The 12,664-nt window shown below is 45.3% G+C and overlaps 1 protein-coding gene across 7 annotated transcripts in view; it reads right to left on the bottom strand.

The window, feature by feature from the left end:
* The window catches only part of SLC8A3 (solute carrier family 8 member A3), a 185,813-nt gene that overhangs the window by 19,263 nt on the left and 153,886 nt on the right, over window positions 1-12,664 (bottom strand). The window lies entirely within an intron of this gene.

Below are 12,664 nucleotides of genomic sequence, written 5' to 3'. Positions count from 1 at the left end.
AACATCCATCTTTTGAAATCAATAATGTACTATAAAGTATTGGCGCAGACTTCTCAAGTGCCACAGTTGGCAATCTCCTTTTCAGCTGCTCTGAATAAGATGGTAAACTGCCCAGAGCAACAGAGGCAGCAGCAGCTGGAAAACCCCCAGCAGTAACGAGGCAATGGGCACAGGACAGGCTGCCATGCAAGGGAAGAGGAAACCAGTGGGCAAAAAGTGGCAGGCGCAGGAGTGCAGTTTGGGTAGGATAGCAGCACCAGAGGACAATGGCCCTGCCTTTTGGTCCTTTGCTACATGTCCAGGGGTTCCTAGTGCACATTTTATTTTTAAGCAATTCAGAGGCATATGTCACAGAACAATTAGTAGAAAATGTTTGGAAATTAAAACATCAAAGGCAAGTCCTAAATGATTCATTCAGATGGGGCCAGAGCTGAAATTACATCTCAATAAGGGAATGAAAAAAGAAAACTTCAACTATGGGTTTAAATAAATAACTAAACGGTAGCAAGCCAGTGACATTAAAAAAAATCCTTCAAGTACTGAAGTGTAGAGCTGGACTATTCAAAAAAATTCTCCACTCTGCCTCTGTATCTCCACCAGTTCTCCAGGCTAATTTAGGAAGCAGTCTTATGTCTGGACCCTTTATATCTACAATGTCAACAGTATGAGCCACATGTATCAACTCAACTGTGTCATACTCACCATCTGCCTCTGAGTGACACCCAAACACATTCTGTGGGTGCCTCCTACATGACCCATTCTGTCTGGTAACAAGACAGCAACACCGCCATTTCTAGGCACTAAATCCAAGCGTTACAGCATGCTCATCACCGTGGGAGCTGAGCCCCCTTCAAATCTAAGACCCTTAAAAACATCCATTGCTTTGTTTTTCATTCTCCGTTCTATTTGTTTTATTTATTGTGGAAAATCTAAGTAAATTAAGTGAGTTTTTATGATTTGTCCTGTGGACGATGAGGCCAATGGGTATTCTTTGCTAAGGAATCCATCAATAAGGGGCAGCTGGGAAGAACATTCTGTCTCCTGCACCCGTGTCTCACAGTTGCACTGTTTTGCTGTAACATCATTGCTAATGGCTGTCATTGTCCTGTTGAGAGGGGGCAGGGCCTCAGGTAACCAAGGCCAGTCCCGTGGAGGGCTTTAGCTATCAAGACGAAAAATCTTGATTTTGATTCTATGTTCTACCAGAGCCAATGCACAGAGTGAGGTGATGTGGACAGCACTGCTAAGTGCATGGGCCATCTGTAGATAGAAGAGGACATTTTTAGGATTGCAACTACATAGGTATCTAGAAGCAGAGAGGAGGCCAAAAAGGCCTGATCTGTCTTGATGAGTTCAAGGCACTTCTCATGTACTTCCCTCCAGCCATCACCATAACCTCCATCTTCTCCAGGCTGAGTTTCAGCCAGCTGGTCTTTACCCAGCAGTCAATGATTCTGTTGTATCTGGGAGATGGTGCAGGCAGTGTTGGCTGTCTCTGAAATGTAAAGCTGTACGTGTCATTTGCAGATAGCTGTCAATGGAGATGGGGCTATTGCCTGATCTCTTCCTGCAGCTGCATGTTGAATAGGATGCAGAAGAGACTGAAACTTGTAGGACTCCACAGAGCAGGGCAGAGAGTTGCTTACCCATTGTGCCTAGTATATACATAAAGGACTGAACCAACCCACATTTCACCACCTCTGTCTCTCCCATCCCCGAGAGTCTCTGATGAAGCCTCCCATCCTGTATCTTTGCAGAGAGGCAGAGAAATTTTGTTATTCCTACATCACAGATGGAGAACCTGAAGCACAGAGCAGAATTTCTCACGAGCAAATAAGCAGTGTAGCTCCCAGGTGCCCTGACTTCCTGTCCTTTTTTCTAAGCAATCCATGCTACCTTGACAGGAAATACCACAGTTACATTGAAGTCTGGATTGACCTAAAATACAGGTCCCGGAACCCAGAGGGATATGCCCAGCAGTGCGTGTGTCTAGCTGCAGTGCCCAAGGAGTCATTGGCTAAATTTGGGGGAGGGCCTTCAGGAGGAGGGATGTGGTCAAATGCTCCTACCTTCATGTGCCCCTCTACATCAGTGTGCACAACACACTCACTTCTCCTCAGCAGAAAACGAGCGAGGTTTAAAAAAAAATTTGTTTTTGAATTTGGCAGGTCAAGTTTGTCAAGGTGAATGCTGCCAACCCACAGCTTAATTATTAACCAGTCCTGATTTCTGTTTGCATCAGCCTCAACACCAAGCTTTCAATGTGGATTGCACCCTGGACTCCTGGCTGTCAAGTCTAATTAGGCCTGATAAGGTCGGGAGACAGCAGGCAAGAAAAGGAGCTTGCCAGTTCTGCCTGGGTTCCTGCCTCTTAGAGATAGGAAAGGCTTCCCCCTAATTTCCTCTAGTCTGAACATAAGCACATGCAAACATTATTACTGTACTTTCACATACAGATCCTGGGAGCACATGCAGGTCTCAGTCAGGCCCCACTGTGGTAGTGGGGAGAGGGTCGAAGTGATGAAGATACCAAGAAGTGGGCTGTGCCCACAAAAGCTCATGATACCATCTACAGGGTTCGCTAGTCTTTAAAGTGCTACCAGACTATTTATTGTTTTTAAAGTTAATTCCCTCACACAGTCTGTGTTAGTGAGGACAGCTCAAGAGGAAGGCAATACAGGCTTAGGGATAGGTTGGTGCCCGAGTGAGGGTCACGACCTGCCCACATGGCCTTCCCGTGGGGCAAAATGTTTTGTTATGATATGTAACAAAGAGTTTCAATCAACACCCCAGCATTTATCAGCCTGCTAACCCTATCTGGAATGGGACAGGCTCTCTGCGGAGGAAGGCAGGAGAATGTTGTAGGGCATCAGATCTCGGGGATCTCCTCCTCATGGCTCTGCCACTGGCTCACTTTATCACGGGACGGCCTGCAATAGCAGGAGAAGAGGATTCACTGATCCTTGGGTGCTTACTAATCTGATGACCCAGTAGCACTCATCTAGAATAAAAATGTGTGCTCCAAAACATGTGAAGATCTCCATGGGGGAAAGAGGCTGACAGGTGTAGCTACATTTATGACATTTAACCCTTGCTAATCTGCTGGACATAGCATCCCTAGCCCCTAACATCCCTCTGAATTCTTCAACACCCAGGCTAACTGGGGAAGAAGGAAAATGTCTGGAGTCCATGAGACAAATGCAAATGAAGAGTCTTAGAAATAGCAATTCCCAAGGCACTTTGTCTCCTTCTGGCCAGGAATATCTCCACCTGCCTGACGTATAGTCACGATGTGAGCCAGCTGCCCCTGCCATCGCTTCTCAACATCGCCCATGGGCAGGATGGAGGGGTGGCGCACTGCAAGCTCCAGAGAGGGGTGAGGAAGAAGCAACAGTGGCCGAGAGAGACGGGACGCATGGCCCATCCAGCATGGGCAGGTAGAGTGAGGCGCTTAGCTCAGGGCAATCAGGGGACACATCGAGGTAGAAGGAGCGTGGCTCACGTTGGGTGAGGGCAGGCTGGTGGGGGCAGCTGTCATGCAAAGACAGAGGGGTGATCCTGAACACAGACGTAATCACCTAAGTCCAGCAGGACAGGGCTCTAAGGCTTTCCACATAGCTGTCACCGGAGTGAAGCGACACGTATCCTGCTTGGCCGTGCCCCAGCTGGTGTTGGGGGATAAAGTGACTCTGCAGGAGGTGCCAGCAGGAGATTCAGAGGTGCCCATCCCCCAACCTGTTCTCTAAAATGCCTGTCACCTTTAGGGAAAGCCTGAGAGAACCTGGCTGGGTCGGCATCAGCACGAGCATGCAAGAGAAGTTCCTCCATGTCAGTGCTCAGTGGCACACACTTCCTGCTGGCAAGTGGAGCTCTTTAAACACATGCAGGACTGTGCTCCTGGGACTGCCCGGAGACTTTTCCTTCTGCTGTGTTTATTCTAAGAGCCAAATTCTGCCCCACCCTCCTGTGTCCAAGGCACAAGCCCTTTCTGTGACCCAGGAGCACTGAGTAGCATAGCTGGGCACGGAGGGTGAGGGGACACAATCCTACACCTTACTTCACAGATTACCTGCTGGGCTTTGGCTCTGCTGGCCCCTCTCCAGGGTCCAGGACACAACTGGGCTTACGTCTTTGCATTACAATAGTGCTAGAGGCTACAGCCTGGAGGGAGAGATTCACTGGGACAGAGGCCTGAAGAGACTACAAGGAGAGTTTTAGGGAGGGCTTTGAAGGTGGCTGATGAGGTAGCTTTGCCTCCCACGCATGAGGAGCAGCCTGGGAGAAAGCACAAAGAAAATGTAACAAGTGGCTGTCAAAGGCTATCGTGATGTGGATAGGTTATGAAGGGCCTGGAAAGTAACATGAAGTGGTTGACATTTGATGTGGGTAGAGAAAGGGAACCAAAGGGATGGACGCAAAAGAGAAGCAAGGTGAGTCCCGTGGTGGAACTGGAAAATGGTCTTTGCAGAAGTATTTTCAGTGGTATGAGTGGTGCAAGATTGCCTTGGTCAAGGCCAGAGATGAGGAAGTTGCTGTAATTGAAATGTGAGATTATGAGAGTCTGGATGAGCATTTTAGCCATATGGATGGACAGGAATTGGCTGCATCTTGGAGATATTCTGCAGAAAGAATTAGCAAGATTTAGACACAACCTGGAGGTGAGGCCATACTGAGAGGTTAGACTCCTCAAAGATGACACCCAGACAACAGGCAGAATGATGGTGTTATCCACACTGATCAAGAAAGCAGGTAATGGAGAGGGCTTGAAGCTCTGTTTTGATCATGTTGAGCTTGAGCTGCTGGTTAGATATTTGCAAGGATATGTCAGATGGATGGGTGGAGCTTTTAGTTTGGCGAGAAGGACACAGGTCTGGAGCAGAGAGGTAGATCTCTGAGTCGTCTGCATAGAGATGGAATTTAATTTTTATTTGGGGATGAGATTATCCAAAGAAGAGAGGGAGAAGTGAGGGGGACTGAGCCCTGTGTAACCCCCATAGAAAGCTGGAGGGGGGATGGAGGGTCCTCCACAGAATGTGCTGAAGGAAGAAAGAGAACTTAGGAGAGGACAGAATCATGGAAGTCCCAGGCAATCAAGATTTGAAGAAGAGCATGGCTGATGGGATTGCAAATGGCAGACATGTCCGTCAGGATGGCATCTTGGTTCTGAGCTTTGGCCAGGAAGAGGTCATTAGAAACTCTGGTGGGAGCAGTTTCAGAGAAGTGCAAGGGACTGACACCAGAGTGGAGAGGGTCCAGGATGGAACTGGAGGAGCAGAACTCCAGGTAGTGATTGTAAACAGCACCAAGATCAGCAAACAGCCATCAACTGGTAACAACGTCTAGTTATTCTCTGAACCAGAGCGGTTTCAAACCAGCAGCCTAGAGGTAAAGGGCTCTTTTAGAGCTCAGTAACCATGCCATGTGCTACCTAGTGCCCATGCCTGGAATGGGTTTTTCTGCAAGTGAGGTTCACTCCTTTTGGGTAATGCAGTGTTAGGAAGCAACTGAAATGATAATTAAAATGGGATTTTTCTTGCAGCTGCAGAATAATAAAATCCCAGCTAAGTAAAGTAAATCTTGGGCATGAATAAACTCTGCTCCCTTGACAACTGCCTATCAATCAGTTGGACTTGGGGATGGCTGTTGGCCAAGAGAGAATCTCATTTCTGAAGTTAGCAAATTGATATGTAAGTTAGCTGAACACACATGCACTCAACCCACTATGAGCACAGAATATTCTTTATGCCTTTCAACAACAGGGGGAGTGTGGATTTATTTAGGTAGCCACTGAAGGTAATTTGGAGGTGTGAGCCATCTGGCATTACATGAAGCAGCTTGTTAAGTGTAAGGTAGAAGAATTTGCACCTCTACAAGAGGAAGGATTTCATGTTGCGAAAGCACCAGATGGGATCGGCAGACTATTCAATTCTTGGTTCTGCCACAAACACATGAAGGGACCATGGACAAATCAACTGTCTGATTTGTGCCTCAGTCACTTGTTCTGTGAAAACAGGGATATGAAGATTTGCTTGGATTATAGGAATGAGGCTTCATTCATTAATAAAGAAAATGTGCTTTGAGACACTTTCTTACTTATGAGCGAACAGGTTAGAATAGTCCGTTCTAATAAACAGCCAAACATTTGAATGCTTCCCCAAACCTTTAATCAATTATTGAAACCTTTACAGCCGCTGGTAAGATTTCCAGTAATTCCTGCATTTGGTCATGCTACAAATGCCACATAATTAATCATTCACACAGAATCTGGCATGTCTCTTTTTGAACCCAGCCAGCACCAGAAAGTACAGAGATAATGGCAAAAATGCAAGCTAACTTTTTTGAATGTGAGGAAAGGTTTGGATTCAATCTGAGATTTAGGTCAAAATTCCAGCTTTTTCCCTCTCTCTGACTTGACTCACCAAGCCCTCCTTTGGGCAGAAGTAAACAACTATTTTTACAGATAAAAGAGGATGGTCACCACTTCTCTAATACTAACAGCAATAAGACCAATACAAATAATGAATTATCCAACGTGATAAAAATGGGCATAATATTACTTTAAGTAGAGAAAGCAGGGCTTTGTGGTTAAAGCACGGGATTCTAGGTTCTATTTCTTTCACTGCTGTTAACGTGCTGTGTGAACTTGGGGAAGTCACACTGGCCTCTCTATTTCCATCTATGGAATGGTGCTAATATGCACCCACCCCATAAAGAGGTTTTTATGTTCAATTTACACTTGAGATCTTCAGATGAACAACACTAATTCAATATTAGGTGTGCATTTAAAAATCCACAAGTTAAAAGTAAATGCACTCCTGAGATTACTTTAAAATCTCACTCACTTTTCATTATTTATGCTGTTTGCCTTGTGCATTTCTCTTACTTCAAACAATGAAAATGTGTTTGTCAATTTCACATTTGTTTACATTCAGTTTCAAAATCCTCACACATTACAGTTTCCATTGCAAACTGCAGGGAATATTTTGATGAAAACCAAAAAATATGAGCAGTGGATTTTAAAAAAAAATTTATAGAAACATCTGATGTTTGTCTCTAAAAATTTAAATTGTGGTTCATGACCAACCCAGCACATTCACTTAATGCAGTCAGAATCAGATACTTGAATTGAGTAGCTAGCAGGCCCACCCTTAAAGTTCCTTTCAATGTTTATTGAGTCACAAATACGGATTGCAGAATCAGTTTGGATCAAATGCGCACTGGCTTGAATCGGTGCCTGAAGCTCATCCAAACTTGCGAGTTTAACTCTTAAAAATATTTTCCATTCTTTATGTGGTTCTTTACTTTCGGCCTCTGGAAACAGCAGTGCCAATAATACACAAAAAAGTTGTTCTTGTGAGATTTTAAAACCAGAAAGTATTGGAAATCTTGCTAGCCAGATTGTTGTGGGATTTTAGCACACTCATGTGATGCAAACATACAAGTTGCACAGCTGCAAAGTCTGAATCCCAATAGGAAATTGCTCTAAAATCAAGAGCTGTTTGGATTTAGGGGGTCTTGGTTTGTGCTGTCTGTATGGCTGATATGTATCCAGAGCTCAAATGCTCATGCAGACAGAACCACTTGAGCTAGCTTGTGACGAGCGATGAGGAAAGCCTTATAAGGGACAAGCATTGTGCTCTATGCTGGAGGAGTGAAGGAACACAGCAGCAGGAGCCCTAGTCCTAAATGCTGATGGCTTTCTGGAGGGCAAACAACGGTGTGTGGAAGACATGAGATACACACAAGAGAAACAAGAGTCACTAGGAAAAATATGAGACATCTAGGGGGAGTCGGAAAGGAGGCCAAGTGATAGAGCCATTAGGTCACTAAGGGTATGTTTACACTGACATAAAAAACCCATTGCTGGCCCATGACAGCTGACTTTGGCTTGCAGGACTATACAGTTATGGTGTAGATATTCAGGCTTGGATTCGAGCCTGGGCCCCTTTCACGAGGTCCCAGAGCCTTGATACTGACAATGCAGCTTTATAGCCCTGCAGCCCAAGCTGTGGGAGACTGGGCCAGCCACAGGTACTCAACTGCAGTGTGGACCTACCTGTGGGCTCAGACAGGTCAGTGGGGCAGCTGGAGGGAGATGAGGAGCGAGGTAGAACAGGTAACATGAGGTGCGAGGGGCGGGTGAGATGAGAAGCTGCAAGGTAGTTTTCAATGTAATTTTTACAAATACTCCTGACTGCTCTCCTTTTCCAGATCTGACATGGCATGGACTAAGTGAAAATGTCACTGCCCTCGCTCCTCATTAGCCAGGATTGGTACGGAGTGGTAAGCTAATGTGTGTTTCTGCAATGCGGGGGCAGGGATATTTTTGATAGTGTCTAGATATTTTCTAACTTGATATTTGTAGTTTTAAACACATACAACATACAAACGAGGTCAGCCCAGCTGGGCACAGAATTCATGTGCTGCATACAAGAGACATGACATCAGATAAACAAGTATTCTAGGCAGCCTGGCAAAGGGAGGAGGACTCTAGCCAGTGTGATTTAGGGGGAACAGAGTACCCTACTCTCAGGAACCTGGTACTTCCTCCAGGTCAGAAATTTGGCCCTTTTTAATTAACTGGACAGCAACTTTCCATAGCCAGTGAGGAACTATCCAATAATACCTGCCAAAAGCAATCACATTTAATCACCACAAAGAGTGGAAATTTTGTCAATACAAATTATTTGGTTTCAGAGGTTCTGATCAAATTAAGTGGCTACTGAATTAACAAAATTACCCTGAGAAAGGCTGTGCTTGACTCATTTCCAATCCTGATGAAGTTGAAAAATGGACAGAATTCCTACAAGAAAAAGGCCTCTGAAAAGATTTCCAGCCCAAGTGGGACAGAGATGTTTCATGCACATCCTGAACTTGAATGGGCTGATCCTGAGAGCTTTGCTATCATTAGTTCTCTCCTAATTATCCCAGTTTGGGAATCTGGACATACTCTAAGGACAACTGCGTTAGGCTCCTCATAGACTATTAGGAATTGAAGGTTGCAGCATAAAGATATTTTCCTACTGATTTGCAATGAAGTCTTGGATATGACCTGCAATGTGAAAGCCACCATAACTTGGGCATTATAAACATGCATGAATGGTCCATCAACCTTAAGCTCCTCTTAGTACAAAGGTTCTTCAAGCAAGCTGTGGGTGGTAGAGGACTGGTGACTTGCAAAGCACTTCCAGAGTTTGCTGAAGAGCTGCTACTCTCACAGCCATTAAGCCCCTGTCAGCTCCAAGCAGGGACGCTTCCTGACAATTGTAGTCTAGTTCAGGACACTTGCAATATTTTTTGTCCAACTACATAAAATACAAAAACCCAAGCCCCTTTCTGGGCCCTCGAGTGCCTGTTTCTTGTGCTAAACATTTCTTTAGTGCAAATACAACACTCAGCAAACCTGGAGCAGGAGGGATCACACAAATACAAGGGGAATAACCTGTATTTCACTGGGAACTCAGGGCTGGCCTTATCAAGAGGCGAACTGAGGCGGCTGCCACTAGGACCCAAAGTGTAGAAAATTGTGTCTGCTGCTGGTGCATATAACAGGAAGAAGGCAGAATTGAGACCTTTTAAAGTTTTGGCCCAAGCAAGGGGGCATGGAGGTGTCATTTGAGTTCCCCGTCTCAGGTGCCAAAATGTTGTGGGTCAGCCCTGTGGGAGCTACTGAGAAAGAGTAGAGGAAATTCAGGTCCTGGGTCCTGGGGTGTGTGTGGATTCAGTATTAATAAATGGAAAGTCCTGCACATAGGGGGTGTGTCTAGACTACACCTCTTTGTCAACAAAGAGATGTAGATTAGGCACATCGCAATTGCTAATGAAGCAGGGATTTAAATATCCCGTGCCTCATTAGCATAAAGATGGCCGCCGCTTTTTTCAAAAACGGAGCTTTTTCGAAAAAACGGCAGTCTAGATGCAGATGTGTCAAAAATAAACCTTTTTCGACAGATCCTGTAAACTTAATTTTTTGAGGCATACAGGATCTGTTGAAAAAGGGTTCATTTTCGACAGATCTGCGTCTAGACTGCCGTTTTTTTTTGAAAAAGCTCCATTTAGAAAAAAAAGCGGTGGCCATGTTTATGCTAATGAGGTGCAGGATATTTAAATCCCTGCTTCATTAGCAATTTCGATGTGCTTGATTTGCATCCCTCTGTCGACAGAGGGCTGCAGTCTAGACGTAGCCAGGGAGAGGAGATCAAGAGAAGAGAATCAATATGAGGGATGGGAGGAATACAAGGGTTGAAGTTTAATATTGTTCCCTTCATAGTGTCCTAATACTGGGCATGATTGTATGTAGCCTGTATCTGGGTGCCAAGGGGAGGTAAGGTACGGACCATTCAAGTCTACTACCTGAGCGCAATGATTGCTTCTGTTTAGTGCCATTACTGGTAATACGTTTCCAAGAGCAGGGCAGGCCAGAGTGACAAGGGGTAAGGCCATGGCCCTGCACTCCTCATAATGCTGTCCAGAAGATCTTGCCTCCGTTGGGTGGTGGAGAAGTCTACACTACACCCTCTTCATAGCTGGCACATCAGTTGTTCTTTAGGAGGCACTGTGTCTGTCTTATGCCCAAATTTCCAGGACTTTCCTTTGGGCTACCTGCCACAGGGATTTCTGGGGGTAAAACCACACTTAGGCCCTGTCTGTGTTATTGCAGCGAAGTACTTGTAGAAGCAGGCAGGAAGCTGTGTGATTGGGACTGGGAGGTGAGGTGGCCAATAGTCTAAAGTTTAACTATCAGGAGTTGTAAGTTCAGCTGTATGGTACAGGAAAGGTCTTTTTCCCTAGACTGGTGGAGGGAAAAAAATCTTAGATTTGAGGTCTTACCTCATATGTCAATAATTGATGTTACAGACTGCCCCTCCCCCATGCTTTATGAAATTGACGTACGGATACAAATATGCATAGCTCGAAGATGCTTTGGACAAAATACCTCATGTAGCCTATCAATTTTAATGTCTCAATCTGCTGGATCTGTGTATCTCATTTTGGTGTGTGTATCATTCTTGTATGTGAAGTTGGAAATATGGGTATGAAATGGTTTATGGTTTTAAATGTGTAAATGAAAACCATCAAGGGTGTTTCCCTCAATGTCTGGATGATCACCTGTAAACATCCTCTTTTGTCCTTTAAGTCTAAGCAGTGGCTGGTTTTAAGAAAACATGTTTCCACCTCAAATGGCAAAGTCTGACCAGGTAATTTTCCATGAAAGGGGAGAATGCAGAAACAAATAATTCCCACCCAAAAGGAAGGCTATTTAAGATGCAAAGTTGTCAAGCTCTTAGTCTTTGGCTCGCATGACACACCCAAAGAAATAAGCCAGAGATTCCCAGGGAAAAAAGATTTTCCTTGGCTTGGAGGTTTGGTTGAAATAAGAACAGTTTTAGGATAAGTTTGCAATAAGCTTTAATACATTAGAACTAGCTATGCATTTTCTGTTATTTTGAATTGGTAATTTACTTTGCTTTGCCTGTTTTCACTTGCAACCTCTTAAATCCTACTATTTGTGCTTAATAAAATCACTTTGATTTACTATTAATGCCAGTGTAAATAAATGTTACCTGGGGGAGCAATCAGGGTGCACATCAGGGATGGGCAATATTTTTTTATGGGGGCCCATTCCAAGAACTTGGAAAGTGGTCAATGGCCACACACTTCCATATTAATTAGGGTTGCCAGGTGTTCGGTTTTGAACCGAATAGTCCAGTATTTGAGCTTTCTGTTCGGGAAACAAATTGAGAAAATATAAATGAGAAAATATAAATGTCTGGTATTTTCTAAATAAAATGTAATGTAGATTGTGATGTAATGTCAAGTGTGTCCAGTATTTTTGTTGAAACCATCTGACAACCTTAATATTAATGGAGGAAGTGCGTGGTCTGGGATGGAGGTTGGGCACAGAAAGGAGTTTGCAGTAAGGGACTGGGTTGCAAGAGAGGGTGTGGGGTCTGGGAGGGAGTTTGAGTGAAGGAGGCAGTGTGACTGGTTAGGGGACTAGGGTGGTGAGGTTTGGGCTGTGACCTAGGACAGGAGGGGGTTGTGAACTGGGGTAAGGGATTGGGATAAAGGATATGGGAGGGAGTATGGGGGTAGGAGGAGGGCAGAGGGTTTGGGTTTTGTGGGGTAGGGGGGCAAAGGGTTGGGGGTGCCAGAGGCAGGCTCTGGCTGGGAGACTTACCTGCTTGACTCCCAGCCAGCAGCCTTCTCAAGCAGACCCCCTCCCTGCCCCGTCCCTGCACTGGCTGCAGGGGCCATGTGGTTTTTGAACAGCTTTGAGCCTGAGGGGAAAAAGGGGAAGGTACTTTGCAAGCTGCCTGTTTTCAATGGGATTGTGCTGGAGGCAGGAGCAGCACGTGAAGGCTCACAGCTGTTCAAACAAAGTCCCGCAGCAGCTTTCTTCAGTGGCATGTGGGGGGCAGACAGGGAGTCTGCCTGAGACTCCCCGCTGCATCTGCAGGCTGGATCTCGTGGCTTGGCAGGCCGCATCTGTCCCGTGGAGGGTATTTTGCCCAGGCCTGGTGCACATCCACCTTTCATTGTTAAAAGGGGGCTTGCCTGAATCATTTATGTGGAGTTCTGATCCCACTTGGGGGCTGGTTTCCTGGAAGTTTTGCCCAAAACTGCATTCTCCTCAGTCCTGAAGAGGTTCAAAGTCTGTATA

The sequence above is a fragment of the Pelodiscus sinensis genome, chromosome 4 (assembly GCF_049634645.1).
Source record: "Pelodiscus sinensis isolate JC-2024 chromosome 4, ASM4963464v1, whole genome shotgun sequence".
In the NCBI taxonomy this organism is placed as follows: domain Eukaryota; kingdom Metazoa; phylum Chordata; order Testudines; family Trionychidae; genus Pelodiscus; species Pelodiscus sinensis.
This window is presented reverse-complemented; position numbering and strand designations above follow the sequence as displayed.